This window comes from Moschus berezovskii, chromosome 7 (assembly GCF_049115385.1).
Source record: "Moschus berezovskii isolate FMDL1 chromosome 7, NW_MosBer_1.0, whole genome shotgun sequence".
Classification (NCBI taxonomy): Eukaryota; Metazoa; Chordata; class Mammalia; order Artiodactyla; family Moschidae; genus Moschus; species Moschus berezovskii.
Genome location: NC_142466.1, coordinates 101,916,527 through 101,938,113, shown reverse-complemented (window position 1 = coordinate 101,938,113; position 21,587 = coordinate 101,916,527). Strand labels below are relative to the sequence as shown.

At 41.8% G+C, this 21,587-nt stretch overlaps 1 protein-coding gene across 1 annotated transcript in view; it reads left to right on the top strand.

The window, feature by feature from the left end:
• Positions 1-11,902: 11,902 nt before the first annotated feature.
• ABCA1 (ATP binding cassette subfamily A member 1) overlaps positions 11,903-21,587 on the top strand; it is a 140,489-nt gene continuing 130,804 nt past the window's right edge. Inside the window, exon 1 of the mRNA XM_088838222.1 lies at positions 11,903-12,167. The gene's annotated coding sequence lies outside the window, so the exon portion shown is untranslated. The remainder of the gene's footprint in view (positions 12,168-21,587) is intronic.

The following is a 21,587-nucleotide window of genomic DNA, read 5'->3' as shown; positions in this document are numbered from 1 at the left end:
GATATTTCTCCCAGCAATCTTGATTCCAGCTTGGGCTTCTTCCAGCCCAGCGTTCCTCATGATGTACTCTGCATATAAATTAAATAAGAAAGGTGACAATATACAGCCTTAACGCACTCCTTTTCCTATTTGGAACCAGTCTGTTGTTCCATGTCCAGTTCTGACTGTTGCTTCCTGACCTGCATACAGGTTTCTCAAGAGGCAGGTCAGGTGGTCTGGTATTCCCATCTCTTTCAGAATGTTCCACAGTTTATTGTGATCCACACAGTCAAAGGCTTTGGCATAGTCAATGAAATAGAAATAGATGTTTTTCTGGAACTCTCTTGCTTTCTCCATGATCCAGAGGATGTTGGCAATTTGATCTCTGGTGCCTCTGCCTTTTCTAAAACCTGCTTGAACATCTGGGAGTTGATGGTTCACATATTGCTGAAGCCTGGCTTGGAGAATTTTGAGCATGACTTTACTAGCGTGTGAGATGAGTGCAATTGTGCGGTAGTTTGAGCATTCTTTGGCATTGCCTTTCTTTGGGATTGGAATGAAGACTGACCTTTTCCAGTCCTGTGGCCACTGCTGAGTTTTCCAAATTTGCTGGCATATTGAGTGCATCACTTTCACAGCATCATCTTTCAAGAGTTGAAATAGCTCAACTGGAATTCCGTCACCACCACTAGCTTTGTTCGTAGTGATGCTTTCTAAGGCCCACTTGACTTCACGTTCCAAGATGTCTGGATCTAGGTCAGTGAGCACGTTACCGTGACTATCTTGGTCGTGAAGATTTTTTTTGTACAGTTCTTCTGTGTATTCTTGCCGTCTCTTCTTAATATCTTCTGCTTCTGTTAGGTCCATACGATTTCTGTCCTTTATCGAGCCCATCTTTGCATGAAATGTTCCCTTGGAATCTCTAATTTTCTTGAAGAGATCTCTTGTTTTTCCTATTCTGTTGTTTTCCTCTATTTCTTTGCACTGATCACTGAGGAAGGCTTTCTTATCTCTCATGCTATTCTTTGGAACTCTGCATTCAGATGCTTATATCTTTCCTTTTCTCCTTCGCTTTTCGCTTCTCTTCTTTTCACAGCTATTTGTAAGGCCTCCTCAGAGAGCCATTTCGCTCTTTTGCATTTCTTTTCCATGGGGATGGTCTTAGTCCCTGTCTCCTGTACAATGTCACGAACCTCCGTCCAGAGTTCATCAGGCACTCTATCAGATCTAGTCCCTTAAATCTATTTCTCACTTCCACTGTATAATCATAAGGGATTTGATTTAGGTCATATCTGAATGGTCTAGTGGTTTTCCCTACTTTCTTCAATTTAAGTCTGAATTTGGCAATAATAATGCATCTTGTTTAGTATAAAGTATGATTCTATGTATATGGTGATTGGGAGGATAAAATGGAAAGATTATCTGTTACTAAATATAGAAATTATATCCTGATAGATTGATGGTTGATTTAAATATAACTTCTTGTCAAGCATCTATTTTTAGAATTGAATTACTGTAACTCTACAGTTTCCTTGAAGTCTAATAGTCTCAAATTTCTGTTTGCCTTTGTATGGTTTTAAGAAAATGAAGAGTGAAAATGCACATTTAATTTTCATTATATCATATTTTATATGACACACTGTAGTCATTTCATAGAAATATAAGGTGACAAACAAATTGCTGTAGAAATAATTGTCATTACCTCATTGAATCTTAAGTCATTCGGAACCATGTCCCACATACTGAAGATTCGTTTGGGAATGCTTTTGTTTCCCCAGCTGCCCTCTTCTCCAGCTTTGCCTTATTGACCACCTCCAGTGGAGTGCTGACTATTTTTCATCTTGCTTTCTATGTTTATCTCCAGGGTTTAATTCAATAAACAAAGTGGCTTGGATCAAACTTTGGGCTCTCATGGGTTTGGAATGTGCTCTTTGGTCTCAGTTTTCGTTTCCAAAAGGGAGTGTTGTTTCTGACCTCTTTGACTCTTCCCTGCTGATTTTACTAGGCCTTTGATTCTAGTAAAGGGTGAGATTTTTGAGGAGGTGGTCTTGCTTTTGTTAGAGATGGTACTGCCTTTTATTGCTTGGTGACTCAAGTTGTGTTCAGTTACAATCACAAAGGTGTTAAAAAATCAAATTAAGAGTAGCAAAAGTATAAACCAAGGTTTTGATCTTTAAGGAAACGTGACTCATTATTGATGCAAAGATAGCAAATAAGAACCCTCATCTAGCTTTCATTTTGCCAAGATTTAGGTCATTCGTTGGCTACTACACTGACAAGCTCCACCACTTCTCCCAACACATTCTCAGGGTGTACAGTGGACTAGCATCTCCCCTCTATCATACTCCCCCAAGAACTTCCAGGTCAAGGGACCACAAACTCAGAAGCCTATAGGAGCTGGGCAGGTAGTGCAGAAGAGTAAATAAGACTGTTTAAGAAAAACAGGAATTAGTGAAGATTTGGTCAAGGTAGAGACAGCATGTTCCACCTAGCGACTCCTCTTTTTTTTTTGGACAGAGAGCCTCTTTTTTTCTGAAGATTTATTTAACTTCTGACTGTGCTGGGTCTTTGTTGCTACATGCAGTCTTCCTCCAGTTGCCAAGCAGGGGCTACGCTTCATTGCAGTGCTTGCGCTTCTTACTGTAGTGGCTTCTCTTGTTGTGGAACCTGGGCTCTAGGCATGTGGGCCTCAGTAGTTGGGGTACATGGGCTCAGTAGCTGTGGTGCACAGATTTAGTTGCTCCATGGCATGTGGGATCTTCCTGGACCAGGGATCTAACATAATAAGGCCTGCATTGGCAGGCAGATCCTTAAGCACTAGACCACTGGGGAAGTCCTCGGGAAAGCCTTTTCTCAGTATCAGCCAGTTGTTGCTATGTGGGAATAGGCCTTGGGTGATGAGAGCTTCCACCTTTTCAATAGAAGCAAGAAATAAAGATTTTTGTGTGATATTTCCAATCTCATCAACCATTTCCAATAAAATACCAACACACTTTAGCCCAAACCATATGTCTGAGAGCTGGATGTGACTATGGGCTGCCAGTGTGCAACTTTTGATAAAAATACTAAAGTGCATAAACTTTGGGTGTCCAAAAGCAGGGTGCTGATGGAGGCTATTCTGAGGTCAGGACCAGCACAGCTACAATCCCAGCAGTGAATAAGAGTAACATGGGACTTTGAGGCACAAATCAGTGGTACTTTGGTGGTACTGCTGTGTGCTAGTGGACAGGGCTATTGGATACTGAAAATTAGAGCCTAATTGGCTTTTTTAGATCCCAGTGGAAGCCCCCAGGGCTCTTAGACAGTTCTGGGGGAGGGAGGGGAAGAAAGAAATCTCAAGAAAAAGATAATGGACTTCCTGCTAATAGGCAAATGGGGATTTGAGTGATTAAATAAAAGATGAAAAAGAGATATGATCATATTTGAACTGTAAGCTGGCAAAGTAGTTTATACTGGTTAATCTAATTGAAAATACCAATTTAAAAATCCACAGATTGGAATTTTGGAAAGAAGTCATATTTATTATTATTGGACATTGCAGAAAGTTATATTGTTATTTAAAATAATAATAGTGTAATATAATAAATAGTATTAATAATAACAACAGCTGTCTTTTATTAATTTACTTTCACCTTGGAGCATGTGGGATTTTAGTTCCGACCAGGGATCAAACCTGGTGACCCCTGCAGTGGAAGCAGGGAGTCCTAACCACTGGACTGCCAGGGGATTCCCAATAATAGTTGTCTTTTTTTGAGCTCTTTACCACGTGCCAGGCACAGTACAAGCACTTCACATGTACTAACTGACCCAATACCCATAGAAACCGTAAGAGGTAGGTTCTACTATTATTATCTACCATTGACAGATAAGTAAACGGAGACACAGAGAACTGAAGTAACATTCCCAAGGACACACAGACACATTATACAAATAAGGAGTTTTCACTTAGCACTGTACTCCTAGGGTTGGTTTAAAACCCTCTCACTTATTTATAAAGATACTCACCAAAAAGTTCTGTCTTAACCATTTCATCTCTCCATATCCTCTTCTGCTTTTCATTGCTATGTGTACATTCTTCTAAAATACATTAGTGTTTGCTGTTTCCATCGGTAATTTATGGTTTGCCTTTCTGCAGCTGTAAACTATCGCCTCGCTGCTAATCTACAGACTCTGTCTTTAACGCCATTTTCCTTAGGTAAAAAATAGCATATACTTATCCCAGAAATTCTGTAAAATACAGACACCTATGAAAAAATTTCTCCTCATCCCACCATCCACAGGAAATGGCTGTTAACCTTTAGGTGACATTCTTTCCATTCTTTTCTATGCACATATATATTCAATAAAAAAGGCTACAAATATACTACTATTTTTAGAGACTATAAATCATATATACATATAACTATTAGCTTTACTTTTTTCAGTTAACAGTTGTCATAAGCCATTTCCCATATCTCTACATTTGAAAACATTATTTTAATTTTTAATGGCTATATAGGATTCTATCATATGAGTTTACCAGAATCTATTTTAGAATCTTTTCACCATTAGATGATTAAATATTTTAAAAATACTCACTCGTGGGGATCTTCCCTGGTAGTCTGGGAGCTAAGACTCTGCACTCCCAATGCAAGGGGCTAGGGTTCAATCTTTGATTAGGGAACTAAATCCTACATGCGCAACTAAGAGTTGGAATGCCACAACTAAGATTCTGCATGCTGCAAAAACAAAGGTCCAATATGCCACAACAAAGATTGAATATCCCAAGTTCTGCAAGTAAGACCCAGTGCAGCCAAATAAATAAATTAAAAAAAAAAGCTCACTTCTGGAGGAAACAGTGACAAACATAAGTCTCTAACTGGATTTTTGGGACATTTCCCTGGGGTAAATTCCTCCAAGCAAAATTAATGGGTCACCAGTTCTTAACACATGTTGCCACATTGCCTGTCAGAACGTTGGGCCAATGCATATGTCACCCTCAGTTTTTATGATCTTCACGTCTGCAGCACTTTCCTGTTTCCTTAACCTCTGAGTTTATTTCCCTATTTGTCAGAACTGCACCCTCCACTGAGCTTTCTTTTCTCATCCTAGCAGTGTGCTGAGGGCCTCCCATCTCCAGCAGTAAGTAGACAGATGTGGGGACTTCCTGCTGCTGCGCTCTGTAGGGCAAAAGAGTCAATCCAGAGGAACCAGCTTTAGGCTCAGCTCTGTGGGAAGCCCCAGGCATCTGGGAATGGAGCTCATCCCCCACTAACTGACATATGGTGGATAATTCTGCAAGGGGAGGTTTCTGGGACAAGTAACTGGGCTAAGAAATTGCTCAGATTTCACTGGACAACATCAGTCACGGGAAGCATGGCAACAAAGAAGGGAAGTGAAGGTCTGCTTCCATGGCCTGGTCACAGCACAACATCTGGACAGTGTTGTCTTTGAAGAGGCACAAGCATTCCTTCTGTCTAAACAACTTCAGAAGCTATGAAAGGCACTGGTGCAAGGACAAGTCAAACCAACACAGGACCACCAAGGGGACAATAAAGGGAAGACCTTGCCCTCCTAAAAGAACTGTCTTCAAAATCCTGAAGCGGAAAAAGAGGCTTGCCTCTCCAGCAGTGCATAAGAGAACGGTAATCTGGAACATTTCCTAGGATTTCTTTGTTTTTTAATGACTTATTCTCTTATTAATATGTCAGAGAGAAAAAATGCTCCTGGCTAAGAAATAATGGCCCCTAATCCCAGAAATCACAGCCAGCAAAACGGATTCTTAACAAGTGTCAAAAAAGCACTCTGAATGAGGAGAGAAGAATACAAATATATCACTTCTGTTATAAAAAATGCTTGATTTGTTTTAATCCCCAGAGTCCAATTATTTTCTTTTTAAATTAAAGGGTACTGTCTGCACTATTAATTAAGGGTTCAGTTCAGTTCAGTTCAGTCACTCAGTCGTGTCTGACTCTTTGCAACACCATGAACCGCAGCATGCCAGGCCTCCCTGTCCATCACCAACTGCCGGAGTCTACCCAAACCCATGTCCATTGAGTTGGTGATGCCATCCAACCATCTCATCCTCTGTCGTCCCCTTCTCCTCCTGCCCTCAATCTTTCCCAGCATCAGGGTCTTTTCCAATGAGTCAGCTCTTCGCATCAGGTGGCCAAAGTATTGCAGTTTCAGCTTCAACAGCAGTCCTTCCAATGAACACCCAAGACTGATCTCCTTTAGGATGGACTGGTTGGATCTCCTTGCAGTCCAAGGGACTCTCAAGAGCCTTCTCCAATACCACAGTTCAAAAGCATCAATTCTTTGGCACTCAGCTTTCTTTATAGTCCAAATCTCACATCCATACATGACCACAGGAAAAACCATAGCCTTGACTAGACAAACCTTTGTTGACGAAGTAATGTCTCTGCTTTTTAATATGCTGTCTAGGTTGGTTATAACTTTCCTTCCATGGAGCAAGCATCTTTTAATTTCATGGCTTCAGTCACCATCTGCAGTGATTTTGGAGCCCCCCAAAATAAAGTCAGCCACTGTTTCCCCATCTATTTGCCGTGAAGTGATGGGACCAGATGCCATGATATTAGTTTTCTGAATGTTGAGTTTGAAGCCAACTTTTTCACTCTTCTCTTTCACTTTCATCAAGAAGGTAGTTACCGATTAATTTGAGTACTTAAAAAATATCTATCTATAGTATTTCTCTTTTTCTCTTTCATCTACTCTCTACCCCATACATTTTTTATCTAATGAATTCTAATCCTCTCTCTTCTCTGTCCCTTTTGTCTCCTACTTCTTGAAAAATAGCACAGCAGAGTTAGTTATTTAATCCCATCACTCTACTTCAATAATCTTATACAGGAGGCCAGGGATGGAGATGAGAAGAAAGATTTTCAAGTAAGGGAACTACTTGAGATACAGTGTTTGTGGAGTGGGGAGTGGGCAGAGGAAGAAAGGAATGGGGAGATGGAGAAGATCCAAAGGCCTTCTGTGTAATGTTTGCAAAAGTCTTTGCAGGTTTTCTAAAGGAACTTTGAGGGATTGCTTCTTTGTAAGCAATGGAGAAATGTAGGAAGTTTTTTGGAGGGGAGATTTGATTAGATACTTTTTGACTTTGTGTTGATTTAATTAGATTTTTCCCTTCAAGCAAAAATCACTCCATCTTGGTAGGAAAGATAAATAGGAAGAAGAAACTAAAGGCAGGAATAGCAATTTGGAGGTTACCCAGAACTTTGTCTTGATTTTAGACAAGTGAGGATGAAGAGGACAGGGCAGATTAAAGAGATATTTAGGAGATTCAATTGGCTTAGGTGCTTTTTAGAATGAGAAGAAAAAGATGGGGACAGAGAGAGGAAAAGTCAAACAAGTATGACTATAATTTCCCACAGTCAATACGTGGATCCATCATTAAATGAAATTAAAACACAAGACGCATATGGAGGAGGGAGATTTAAAGGGAAGATTAAAAAATTGGTTTGAGATTTATTTGCAGAATATCTTGTTCAGTATTGTGCTGAAATGTTAAAACTGGCTTTCCAAAAAAAAAGAGAGAAACTGAAAGACAGGAAGAAAAGAAAGCCCTGATTGTATCAGATTTCAGTGGTATTAATATTCCCACGATGGGCTGATTGTAAGTTCACTCTATGAAAGTTACTCATTGCAGAGTTGGGAAGAGATATACATACACAGGCAGCAATTATGAGCTGGAATGAGCACACCACTGGTCTTGCTGGATGCTCCACGCTGTATGGGGGGACACCATCCCAGAGCACAGCAAGGAGGTGAGAGCTGGGGATACCCAGTTTACCTGAAGCCAAGGGAGTGGATTGTGTTAAAAAGAGAGAGAGAGAGAAAGCCAGTATGAGGAGACATTATATAAGGACAGAGAAAGTCAGGGAAAGAGTTATGAAAGAGGTGGAGAGTCAAAAGAGAACCAGAGTCAGGAAATTCAAGAGAAGAACTGGATTCAGGAAGGAAGATGTGGTCAATAGTGTTGAACACCGGAGAGCAGGTAGCCCAGGGACCTAAAGGAGGTCATCAGCGTTACCCATTCAATGGTTTTCCTGTGCTTGAGGTATTTTCTATTTTTCTACATGAAAATAGTTTATAATGATAAGAATGAAAGCACATATACCCCTCCTTCTCTTTTTGAGAAGGTCATTAATGGATCTGGAGAGTGGTGATGGGGTCAGAGTTTGCCTGAAATGGGCTGGAAACTGAATAAAAGAGAGGGATTACCGAATAAATTTTTTCAGCAGTTTGGCTCTTAAAAGCAGGAGAGCTTGAAGGGAGAAAGCTCAGAAGGATGGCTTTTAAAAAGAATTATAGCTCATCGATCAACCGGTAAATCAGGGGAATATATTTCTCTATAATCCAGACTAACTGGTTCATCCCAATGACAAGCAGAACAAACTCAGGACCAGAAGCAGTAATGGTTTTGAATCTTGGATGTGTCAATAAGAGTCACATTAATAAAGAAGGGGACTACACTGGTCTGATTATGTTGAACTTGTAATATTGAAAGCTTACGCAATACCTGGTTTACTCCACAAATAATGGTGATTCTTTTTTTTTTTTTTTTTACTATCTTTAGCTTGAAAATTTGTTTCTAACCATGTATTGGAATTAAACTGACTTCAAATATGAACTGTAGGTCCTTTAATTCCACTTTACATAGAAGAAGAATTGTCTGCTTTTCTTCGTTAATTTTGAGGCACCTGTCATTCTTCAGGAATTCTCAAAAAGCCCAGCTATCAGATCTTCTTAATTGTAACAAGTTCTGCTAAGGAAATTATTTTTAGAATACTTTCTGTTTTATTCTTCATTGACTTCCTAATACTCTTTTTTTTTTCAGAGTTTCTAGGAATCAAACAGCATGGTATGCATACCAAAAATACATACAATGTATGGTGAAAATAATTTATATTTTAAATAACTTGTACATGTACATTTATGTGGGGGCTTCCCTAGTAGCTCAGCTGATAAAGAATCCTCCTGCAATGTGGGAGACCTGGGTTCAATCCCTGGGTTGGGAAGATCCCCTGAAGAAGGACATGGCAACCCACTCCAGTATTCTTGCCTGGAGAATCCCCATGGACAGAGGAGCCTGGCAGGTTATAGGCCATGGGGTTTGCAGAGAGTTGGACACGACTGAGTGACTAAGCACATTTATGTGAACCAGCTAATGAGTCTTATATATCAAAGCAATTTCCAAGCAAACCTTTTTGGGTAATTCCTACTTTAAAAGGTCTCAGTAGAATGATAATCTGTAGCGCCATGACCTCTACCAGGGTCTCTATGGCCACAGCTACCTGAATTCTCTAATTAGAAGATGCCAGGGTCATCTCAGAGAGAACTTCCAGACACTCAGGCTGCACTGACAGAATCAATCTTCTGCGGAGACGGCAACAGAGAAGGGCCATTCTGCTTGTTTGGAAAGAGGCACCTAGAGTGGAGACCTGGAGTGCTGGTATCGGTGTTAGCAGGAACTGAAGGAACTGGGGGGAAGCTCACTGAAGCATACTCAGGAACAAATCGACCTGTGACATTAGAGGGAGAGAAATTCACACTTTTATACTCTCCCAAGGGACACATTATTTTAACCTCTAACTTTTGGAATTCAGTATTTTTTTCATATGAAACTGTCATATTTGCAAAGTGTGGGCTTGATGAAGGCAGAATTAGGTGCTTGTGTCCCTTGGCCAAATCATTTAGTCTCTTTGGGGATTTATTGGTAGAAACGAACACAACTGATAAGCTTATTTCAGACATTACAGTGTGTGCTGAGATGAGCAGATTCTTGATACCATAGGTTGTTCTCAGTTAGAAATGATTACATTTGGCTTTGGGGCCGTAGACCTGTGTATTTAGAATTGATGGCTGTCTTCGCTGGTGCTTTCATGTCCTTCTTGGCCTCCTCTCCTGTCTCCAGCAGCCTATCCTTGTCTCATTTGTACAGGACTTACTGTCACTCATTCCCCAGGAGAACAATCTGAGGGGTTACTTTAGTAGGGTGCTCTTGGAAACTATAGCCTTCAGTTTCAGAAAGAATGATTCCAGTGGTGGGATTTTAAGGACCATGATAGGTAGGTGGTGGGGTGGGGTCAGGCAGGGGATAGAGAGTCAGAGAGACATAATCCCTTCTACAAATCACACTTGCAGTGGTAACACCTCCTCCAGGAGCTTTCCTTTATATCTAGAGGTCAGAGAGATTACTTTGAACTCTTTGCTAGACTTGGAATTTTAAAATTTTGGCATGGAAAATTCTTTATAGGTCATGGTTGGTACCAGAAAATAACATTAATAGGCAGCTATCAACAGGCTCTTAGTTTTACAGAGCCATTCTTCCCAGGAGCTCAAATGAACAAAATTTATTTCAGAAAACCTCAGTGGGGCAGGGAGAGCATATATATATATAATCTCTTTTGTGGATAAAGATATGGAGGCAGAAAGTTAATGGATCATGTGGTTGTCAGATTTGACCCTGGAACCTAGGGACCAGGGTCTCCTCTTGTGGGCCCTGGGCTTCAGAAGGTTTGACTCTGGCCTACCTCAAACTTCATCACTTCCTAAGGATGAATGGTCCACGGGACCCAGGGGCCAGGTCCCCAAGTTATGAGTAGCTGAGACCCCCGAATTGTCCTAAGGTCCTTAAGTGCTCTTCCAGGGCCTGCATGGGCCTCCTCACTGGATCCATCCTTAGTGTTGACAGAACCACTGACATGTGGACCTGGGTTCAAATCATAGTCTAGTGGGGCTTGTGCAGCTGGGGGCCCAGATGCACACCTGCAGGTTCTTCTGGAATATGATGGAGCTGGGGTGCGAAGCAACGTTGTCTGGGAGCCTGCTCTCCTGCTCTACCACTTTCTTGTCAAAACTCAAGTCAAAGCCTAAGGAGTCTGGTCGTGAATCCACCCTTCTATGTTGCTCCAAAGGTATCTGTGTCAAGTAGGAGGAACTTATTTTACAGTTTGTTGGCTTTATTTATGAGTTAAATATTGAGAGTTAAAGTGTGTGGGCCTCCATTTGTACACTTGCTTCTGTCCCTCTAATGTTATGGGCCCTCTTGCTCTTGACTGTCAAGGCCAAAGCCAGAGAAAGAAGCTGGAGAATTGGAACGGTTATGTAATTTTACAAGACTGCGATCCTCTAGTGGTACTTTGCCAACCTGTAGAAACCAAAATACAAGCCCACGTGTATTTATCTATCACTGCTGACTGACATGGTGAAAATAAAAAGGAAATCAGTCCACATTGCTCGGTTTTCTGTGGCCTCCCTCCTCCTCCCAGTTTGCCAAGGGAAGGAGCTAGACAGTTTTCAGGGGGCCTCCTGGGACTTGGGAAGCCCAAAATTGGGAACCCCAAAGGCTCTTGAATTCCAAAGTCAGGGTTTGTGGTGGAAAACAAAACCAGCCAATTCTCCAAAGGACTGTCCATCTTCTTCCCACTCTGGGCATTTAAAGGAAAAAAAAAGACTAAAGCGTTGGCATCCTTAGGGGTTTTAGCCTCGCTTTCTCTTCCCCTTCCCCCTCCTCTCTCCGCCCCCCTCCCAAGTCCCTCCAGCTGAGTAAATTAACAAAGGAAACAAAAGTTGCTGAAAGAACTAGTTTAGAGAAAGCGATTTTCACTCGTGCTGTTGGCTGCCCTGAACCTGGATGACAGTCTCTGGAGGGCACAGTCCCAAGACCGGCGTTTGCCCCTGTTCCTGCGCTGGCGGGCTGGGTTGGGGCGAGGGGTGCGGACCTACGCCGGGGGTAGGCCGGCTGCACCCCACTGGCGCCCTCCGCCCCCAGCCCTGCGCGCCGCTGGACGTCGCCCGTTTAAGGGGCGGGACGCGGCTCCACGTGCTTTCTGCTGAGTGACTGAACTACATAAACAGAGGCCGGGAAGGGGGCGGGGAAGGAGGGAGCGAGCAGGCTTTGACCGATAGTAACCCCAGCGCTCAGCGCCGCCGAATCTATAAAAGGAACTAGTCGCGGCAAAACCCCGGTAATTCCGAGGCAGAGTGAGTGCTGCCGGGGCCGGCAGAGACGCGCCGACACGTCTCTCTCCCCGGGCGCAGGTGGGCAGAACAGGGGGCGCCCTGCAACCAGGCCGCCGCAGCCAATTTCTCGGGGCGCTTTGGTCCCTTTACACCCTTCTTTCCCGAAGGGTTTTTCAAGGGTTTGGGGAAAGAGCCACAAACACAAAAGTGGAAAACAGGTAAGAGTCTCTCCAGCGACTTGGACTCTATTGTTTCATTTCGGGCCGAGGGGACTTTGGGAAGCTCTGGGTTTCGGGGACTTTAGTCCGAACCCCCACATCCCCACCTCCTGCAGCGCAAACAGGGGCTCGTAAATGTGGAGAGGACGTTCTAGGAGGAGCTCTGGCGACCCAAAGACGCGACATCGCTGCGCTCAGGGTTCGCCCGCGGCGGAGCTCGGGGAGCATCTCTGGGCGCGCGGAGACCCGAGCGCAGTAGCTGGGGCGCGGTGGAATCGGGGGCTCCTGGTGGTGCTGGAGGCGCTGCTGCCGGAGTAGGGAGAGTGGCAGGTCTGGCACTGAGCTATTCCCTTTGTTTGGAGGCGCCTGAGCCTGTTGGAACCCTGTCTGGTTGCGGGTCGGCTGGCGCCCACCGGGAAAAATGCCAGCCCTCAGAATCCCCTCTGTCCCTAGGGAGCTAGTCCGGGTTGGGCTCTGATCTGGGGATGGGTCCCCTGCGCCTCCGGACTGGAGCAGCGCTTTCTGGCTCACCAAGAATGCGAGTGGGAGGTGTCCCAAACAGAGTCCTTAGCGCTAGTGCTCTTTTGAGGCCTCGGGGGCTTTGTTTGATCAGGGGGTTCCTGTTCCATAGTCTCCGTACGCTTCCAGGAGCTGCTGTCTCTGACGCTGTGGGAGGCTGGGGGTGGGGGTGGGGGAGACGGGCGGGGCGGAGGGACGAGAGTTTTGTTTCTTTAACAAACGTTAGAAGGGGGTCTGCGGAAACCTGGAGGTGACCATTCCCTTGCCCCCCGCCCCCCATCTTCCTGCCCTTTGCTGCCTGTCTCTTGGAGCAGCTTCAGGCAGGGCACGGATGGGGAAGCTAGGGCGAGACGGTGCAGCAGAATGACCGAGAGTAACCCCGGCGGGCGGTGCGGAGCTCGCAGCTCCGCGGGCGGGCTGTGCTTCGTGGTGGGGGGAGGGAGGGCTGGGCGCCGGCTGCCGGTGGCCACGGGGGGACTGATCCACAGCGCCTCCTGGCCGGGTGGCCTGGGAATCGGCTCCTTGGCCGGAGTGAGGCCAGGCTGTAAGAGGCTTTGTCGCCTGCTGTGGTTCCGACCGAGATCCGGTGAAGACGGGTGGTTGTAGACTGGGAGGAAACCTGGGGGATCAGGCGAAAGTGCGTCTGCTTGTGTTTTAAAATGCTTCCCAACTCCCAGAGAGTTGCTAAATGGACGGTTCTTGGAGCGTGGGCCAGTGCGAGGGTTGTGTGTAGGTGCCTGTTTTTCAGCACTCATCAAAAAGAAGGGAATAAACAAGATAAAAGAAAACAGAGAGAGAGAAGGAAAAAGAGAAAGAAATGTAGCACTGGAAATAATTGGCCCATGTCTTTTGCAAAAGCGATACCATCAGCTTTTAAAACCAGGACTTTTCAGTGAGACAAGGAAGTGAGTGCGTGGTATATACATTCGTATAATAGACGATAAATTTGATATTAAAAAAATTCCTTGGTGATAAAAATCAACAAATCACTTCCTAAGGACCGATTCCCACCTCCCATCAAAGAACACCTCATAAAATTTTGCAAGTTCAAAAGCAGAGTTTTAATGGTTCTTTAAACCATAGTTTGGGACCCAAACCTAAGTTTTGATCTTTTCAGACAAAATTTAAAACTCAACTAAAGAAGTACTTAGTTTTTTTTATCTCCCCTTTTATTTCAGCCCATTTTCCTCATACTTACTACGGAATTAATGGAGGCTTTCTGTTGTTCATGTCATTCTCTTGAGACACTTATCCTAAATCAAAGAAAGTGTGAGAGCAAAAGGAGAAGGTTCTGGAGTAGAACCTCTTCTGATGGTAAATAATTTTCAAGTATAAAGTTTTCCTTGTCAGCCTGTTCCCCAAGTACTCTTTTTTCTTTAAACTTTTAATTTTACATTAAAGTATAACTGATTAACAATATTTGATAGTTTCAGGTGACAACAAAGGAACTTAGTCACACATACATGTATCCATTCCCAAATGCTCCTTTTATAGGAGCTTTAATGCTCTGTGCATTAATTCATGATAAGAGTTTTGGGAAAACATTAGATACACACCACAGTGGTATTTACTTGAGAAAAAGCGGTAGATTCAGAGTGACAGCCTTCGATGACCACAGTTCAAGGGGTAAGAATTGCTACTGCAGTCAGAGTAATTCTTGAGCCTCCTTGTGGGGACCAGCCTGGTGTTCCAGAATGATGTATCTGATTGTGAAATGGACACTTGTGATATGTGTCTCCCCTTCAGATGAGCATTTAAAATCTCAGCTCTCAATTTACATCTAAATAGAGGCCTATAATGAACCCTGGACACCTTTTGACTTAGGACATATTTACAGTTCATGTGAGACTAGCTTAGATTGGAAAAGGGTGATTAGGGTTTGATTGTTTCCAACCTCTGCTCTTAATGCTTGCATTAAAAAGTCTTAATGCTTGCATTATTAAAAATGAATGAAACCAAATGAAACTCAGTGACACAGTTTTTTATCTTCTGTAGTATTTATCTTATATGGAGAGAAATTGTAATATTTTTTGTTAAAAATTTTTTTAGGGGATCTTCCTTCCCATAAGCTAAGTTGCTTATGCAATATTCCACATGATTGTAAATTGTTAATATCTTTGCTATTTTTATTTTCAGCTCCTAAAAAATTAAATGGACATTGCCTTAGATTCCTTAATAACCTCTTCCTTAATTCCTGAACCTCTGACAAGTCTAGAAAATTCCCATAGATATGTCGTTTTAGCATTTCTAAAATACTCTATAAATTCCAAATACATTTTTATTTACTATCTAGATGGTAAAGAAATAATGGAAATTTAATGCTCTTTATGGTTAATTACCTCCACATCAAATTTTAAAGCTCTTGCTCAAAATTTGTTTTAACTGTTCTGGGGGTGGGCTTACACTCAAACTGAAACGTTCTTCATATCTGCATGTGGAAATAATCATAAGTGTGGAAGTTACTGCACTATTTATTTAATCAGTTCAGTTCAGTTCAGTCGCTCAGTCGTGTCCGACTCTTTGCGACCCCATGAATCACAGTGCGCCAGGCCTCCCTGTCCATCACCAACTCCCGGAGTTCACTCAAACTCATGTCCAGTAGCACCAGGTGCCAAATACTGTTACAAATGGTTTTCAAATGCTATTTTAATTTTAACCACAAATCCGCCTATCATCCTTATTTTGCAGACTAAGAAACAGAGAGAGTTTCTGGCCACACACCTTTCAACTGGCAGAGCTAAGTTTTGAACCTGTCCAGTGAGCCCTAGATTTCTTTGACTCCACACTAAGCAGTGAAGTGGTACAATTTCAGTTGCTGTGGGTAGAGGACTTTGCGAGGACGCTTACTGAGTTCTGGTCCATATATCTGCTCTAGTCCTTAATGGCATCTACAGCCTGTATCTTATTTCCCTTGTTGCTGTGAGTGGGCCAGCCAAATTCTCTTCAGCGTGTTGGGACATTGATTGCATAGGGATTGCAACACCATGGAAAGGGCAGACAGTAAAATTTGCTCAACTCTACCCCTTGGTTTAAAATAAAAAATTTACTGTTGTTTTAGTCAAATATTTGTAAGTCTATAATGATCTCCAAATCTTTCCCTGTGTAATACATAAAAAATGGATAGAGGGTTTGGTTGTAAAAGGATAAGGAACAAAAGAAAAAGGGAAGGGAACTATTAGCTTGGCTGTCAATCTTTGGTGAATTTCTAAAATTGCTTATTGTATAATATGATTTCTGTTTGTTTTATCCCTCAATATGTCAGAGACCTTCTGAAATAACCTGTTTTTCTGTTACTGACATTACTTTCTAGGAATCAAATTTAACTTTTTTCTTATGGCATCTTTCTCTGAGCAAATACATTTTCAAAGTCAGCTTAAATAAAGGTGAGACAGAATGGGAAACTTTTTCTTATTAAATTGGTGTAGCACCTTAGACATAAACTCTTAGAAAAGATTTTTCTTGGTAAAAAGTTATGCTTATTATTGATTTATCTTATGCTGGGTGTTTCAAGCCTTTTACATGTAATAATTTAGTTCACTTTGTTGAGAACTGCATGAGGTGGATTCTGTTATTATTTTCATTTTATAGACAGGGAAACTGAGGTGTAGACAGGGTAAGTAGCCTGACTATGGAGTTTGTAAGTAAGTAGTGAAGCTGAGGTTGCATCCTAGGGAGTCTGGTTTCCACGAATTTCCCAATAATAGGGTAACTGCTGCTACTGCTAAGTCACTTCAGTCGTGTCCGACTCTGTGCGACCCCATAGACGGAAGCCCACCAGACTCCCCCATCCCTGGGATTCTCTAGGCAAGAACACTGGAGTGGGTTGCCATTTCCTTCTCCAATGTGTGAAAGTGAAAAGTGAAAGTGAAGTCGCTCAGTCGTGTCCGACCCTTAGCGACCCCATGGACTACAGCCAACCAGGCTCCTCCATCTATGGGATTTTCTAGGCAATAGTACTGGAGTGGCTTGCCATTGCCTTCTCCGATAATAGGGTAAGGGCTTTGTTAAAATATTGAATTTTGACAAATGAAATACTCGCTAAAGGCAAAGAATGAGTCTCACTTTTCATTTGGATATTTACGACTGAAAATAGTTTCCTGGATAGGTAACCAGCACAGATGTTATTGGAGAGGAACATTTTAGAAATATCTGAAGCCAGAGTAAGAAAATCTTGTATGTAAATTATTTTCAGGTAGAGCCTTTGGTTATTCTGCATTCTGTTGAGACAGTAAGCTATTTTAAAGCAAAGAGCATTTATTCCGAGGAGCATCAGACTTGGTTCCTAAAACAAAAGAAAACTTGAAATCCTGTCTTCTTCCATTTTGAAAATTTACTCTAAGACCTGATTTAAATGCCATCCTTCTCATAAGCTCTCCTGGATTCACACCTTCCTGCCAACACTGAGTTAAAATTAATTATCCCTTTCTTTTTTGCTCCCATAAGATTGGATCATAGCACTGTTCATGTCATGGGTTTAATTGCATGGTTTTTTTTTTTTTTTTGGTTATAGTTAACATTTATTTGTCTTGTTCTTGAGTGTATGCTTCTCTAGGAGGAGGTTTAGGATTCTTCTAGGATTAAGGTCCTAGAATTCTCAGTTCAGTTCAGTTCAGTCACTCAGGCATGTCCGACTCTTTGTGACCCCATGAATCACAGCACGCCAGGCCTCCCTGTCCATCACCAACTCCCAGAGTTCACTCAAACTCAAGTCCATAGCGTCAGTGATGCCATCCAGCCATTTCGTTCTCTGTCGTCCCCTTCTCCTCCCGCCCCCAACCCTTCCCAGCATCAGACTCGTCACATGAGGTGGCCAAAGTATTGGAGTTTCAGCTTTAGCATCAGTCCTTCCAGCGAACACCCAGGATTGATCTTTAGAATGGACTGGTTGAATCTCCATGCAGTCCAAGGGACTCTCAAGAGTCTTCTCCAGCACCACAGTTCAAAAGCATCAATTCTTCGGCGATCAGCTTTCTTCACAGTCCAACTCTCACATCCATACATGACCACTGGAAAAACCATAGCCTTGACTAGACGGACCTTGGTTTGCAAAGTAATGTCTCTGCTTTTTAATATGCTATCTAGGTTGGTCATAACTTTCCTTCCAAGGAGTAAGCATCTTTTAATTTCCTGGCTGCAATCAGCATCTGCAGTGATTTTGGAGTCCCCCAAAATAAAGTCTGACACTGTTTCCACTGTTTTTCCATCTATTTCCCCTGAAGTGATGGGACCAGATGCCTGGAATCCTAAAGAATCCTAATTCTCTAGGATTAAAGTCTCAGTCCTTAATTTACTCTCCTTGATATGGAAGGGGATTCAATAAATTCTATCTTGAATAAGTCAAAGAGAATGGGAAACTAATGTTGGTTTTTTATATTCTGAAAGATGAATTAAAATGATGTGATAATCACAGAAAAGCATTAGAAGTAGAATTATATGAGAAATAACTAATTAAGATTAGGTTTATGATAGGTTGAGAAATATTAGTATGTACTTAGACCAGCTTACTTTTTGTAGAACAAACAATTCTGATTCCATTCAGTTTCATTTCTCTTTTTTGAGGCAGCTGTGCTTTGAGAAAGTGATCTAGTCTGTTATATTTCACATTAAACTATTTTTATTTGCACATTAATTTATTTTTTAAAAAATAAGAATGAGATAATTCACTACTTAATTTAGAATTTAGTTACTTAAAAAATCAAAATAACCTTTTATGTATAGACTCTCTTCTGTTACTCATTCTCTATGTGTGTGTGTCTGTATGTGTATATGTGTATTTGTTTAGAATTGCAACATTTTCTAGGCTAAATCCAACTTCCAAGAAGCATTTGGAAGTCAAAACATTTTATTTGGCTACTCTTGAAGTCAAGATGTTTTATGATAACTGGTATTTAGAACCAGACACTTTTTGGGAAGAATTTTGTATATATAAAATCAATCAGTGGTTATTATTTATTGGGACAGTATTCTGGGCTACATGGAGAATATGCTGAAAGCTATGGATTCTCTTTTCAGAAAAAATATACACAGGCGTGTACACTCCAAATTTTATGTATAATTACATACAATTTGATGTAATTATATTCTACATGTAATTCCAGAAACCCACTAAGCAGTCATGTGACCCTGGGCAAGTCATTTTACTTTTCTAAGATTTAGTTTCTTGATGAAAGAGGCTGAATACATGACTTTTAAAGAGCCATTCAGGCTTTTATATTCTCTAGATGTGTATTTAGGAAAAAGAGTGATTCTTTGATAGGAACTGCCCAGAGAAATGTCCTGAGGGACAGTCTCAGTATTAGTGTAACATTGTGTGGGTTTTGAGAGGTAGAGTGGAAATACCCATGGAATACATTGGAGTGTTTTGATGAGCGTGATGACGGAAGAAAAGAACATGGTGGGAGGAGAGGAAGAAGAAGTGAGATGTGGTTGGGATTACCTATTTATCTGCATTAGGTGGATGAAGACTTGACTCATAGAACCCAAAGAAGAATTTTATCTTAAATGAAAAGGAAAAAGTGGTTGGTGATCTCAGTAAGTTATGATGGAGTGAGGCATGATAAGACATTTGTCTCATTTCTGACTCACCATCTGGAGATTCTCTCTGAAAGAAAATATTCATTTGGGCCCTCCATTCTGGGCATCTCCATTTTGAGTATAGATTTTGTTTTTTGTAGTGCAATCCTGTTAAGCCAGTATATAATAGAAAGCTAACTGATTTTTGAGATATCTCAAGAAAGGATGAGAAATAGGCTAACCTTATAAGGATATTTCTACATATCTCAGAAGACTCTCACTGGGTGCAGATGGGCAAGACACAAAGCATTTCTAAAGCATTGCTTTGAGTTAGTTGTTTCAAAGATCATAACAAATTAGGACTGGAAGGAACCAGAAGGGAAAAAAAGGAGCAAGAGGTTTCATGACTGAAACAGGCATGGGAAGAGGGAAGGAACTGCTGAGAAGTTGTTTGGGTTTCATATCCCTGTTTACTCTTGCTTTGCAAAATTTCCGTTGGATGCCAGGTTGGGAATAGTTTTTGTCAAAAGTCAAACCAAGCTTGTTTTCTGAAAGAAGCAAGTCCTTAAGGGTATGGCAGCTTGAATTTGATTGGATCTGGTATTTCGATGGTCCAAGTTTGACATAAAGGTAACACTAATGGAAGCCGCAGCTTTCCTTGGAAAGGCAGAGAGGTTGTAAAGGCCCAGAATAATGGCCTTTAGACTGATCTGTAGACTCTTCTCCACTCCCCGATGCAAGGCTTTGGGATGGAAGTGGCAGTTTACTTTAGCTGGAGTGAGGTGTGATTTCTGTTACTGGAAGGAGGGAAGAAGAAGATATCATATTTTTAAAATGTGTGTGTATCTATTTGTCTATGGCTAATATACAAAAAATATCATTAAACTGAAATTCGTTCCTTTAGCAAATATTTTTCGAACACCAGGTAAACTACTAAGTACTGAACAAATGTCAAAAGACGTTGAGGATCTGACACCATAATGATCTTGGCATTCAAGGCTCTTCCAAATAAGACTCTGACTGTTTTGATAGCTTTGTCCTGGACCGTACAAGGCATCCACTGCACCATGTTTTCTCACTGGTGATGAGCATATAGTCTGGCTCAGTAACTGTTAACTGACTCCCTCTATGGGTTTTCTTCTTTTCTCTGATTTCTACTTAAAGAACCCCTTCATGCTTTTTCTGAGCTCATTGTTCTGGAATCTTACATCCATCCTTCATGGGTGATGGATTTTGTTTACACTGTACCTTCTCTGATTCCTCACTGACAAAAGTTTTGCCCCTTGACCGCAGGTAGATGAGCACAGTGTGGGCTGGGCTCCATCACCTCATTTACTGCTCACTAGAACCTGGAGAAGGCCATGGCACCCCACTCCAGTTTTCTTGCCTGGGAAATCCTGTGGGCAGAGGAGCCTGGCGGGCCGCAGTCCATGGGGTCACAAAGAGTCGGACACTACTGAGCGACTTCACTTTCACTCATGCATTGGAGAAGGCAATGGCAACCCACTCCAGTGTTCTTGCCTGGAAAATCCCAGGGACGGGGGAGCCTGGTGGGCTGCTGTCTATGGGGTTGCATAGAGTCGGACATGACTGAAGCGAGTTAGCAGCAGCAGCAGAACCTGGAGGTAGGCAGCATGTAAACCCCTCAGATTCTTTCAATGGGCTCACACTTTTATAGTTATCAATACATATATTTTAAAAAAGTTAACCTTATATTGGTTCTCTAAATTAAAAACTGATGTCAGTTGTCTGAAATAAAAGGTAATTTTTAAAATAATTAGAATGAAAATGAATTGTTTTTTAAAGTCTGTCTTATAAAATAAGCTTGTTTTCTAAAGGCACTGACTCTGAAACTTGTTCTTACTTCGTTAAAAAAGGGAAATTAAGCACATGTTATAGAAGCATTGAAAAGAAGATCAACAGAAACTTTCTCCTTAATGTAATACAGTTTTTACAAATCTAAAGTGCTGAAAAGAGCGTTTTTCATTGTGTGATTGAGTGTTTAATACTGTGCCTGTCCATCCCCTAATATCTTCTAAGTGGAATTTAAATATTGCTTAAATTCATCTCATAAACTTTCCTGCAATTGGGAAAATATTGAGGCTGTCCCATTTTTCTGATGGTACACCTGATACAGAGATTAGTTAAATAATTTGTTCCTGGTTCACGTACTTCAGTAATGGCAGAGCTGGGGTTCAAACGAGTCTGAAACTCAAGCTGCAGGCAGTTTTCTTAGAAGATCTTTTTTAAATTTTAAAGTCTTTATTGAATTTGTTACAATTTGGTTTTGGTTTTCTGGTGGCCAGGCATGTGGGATCTTAGCTTCCCAACCAGGGGTCGCACCTGCACCCCTGCAATGGAAGGCAAAATCCTAACCACTGGACTACT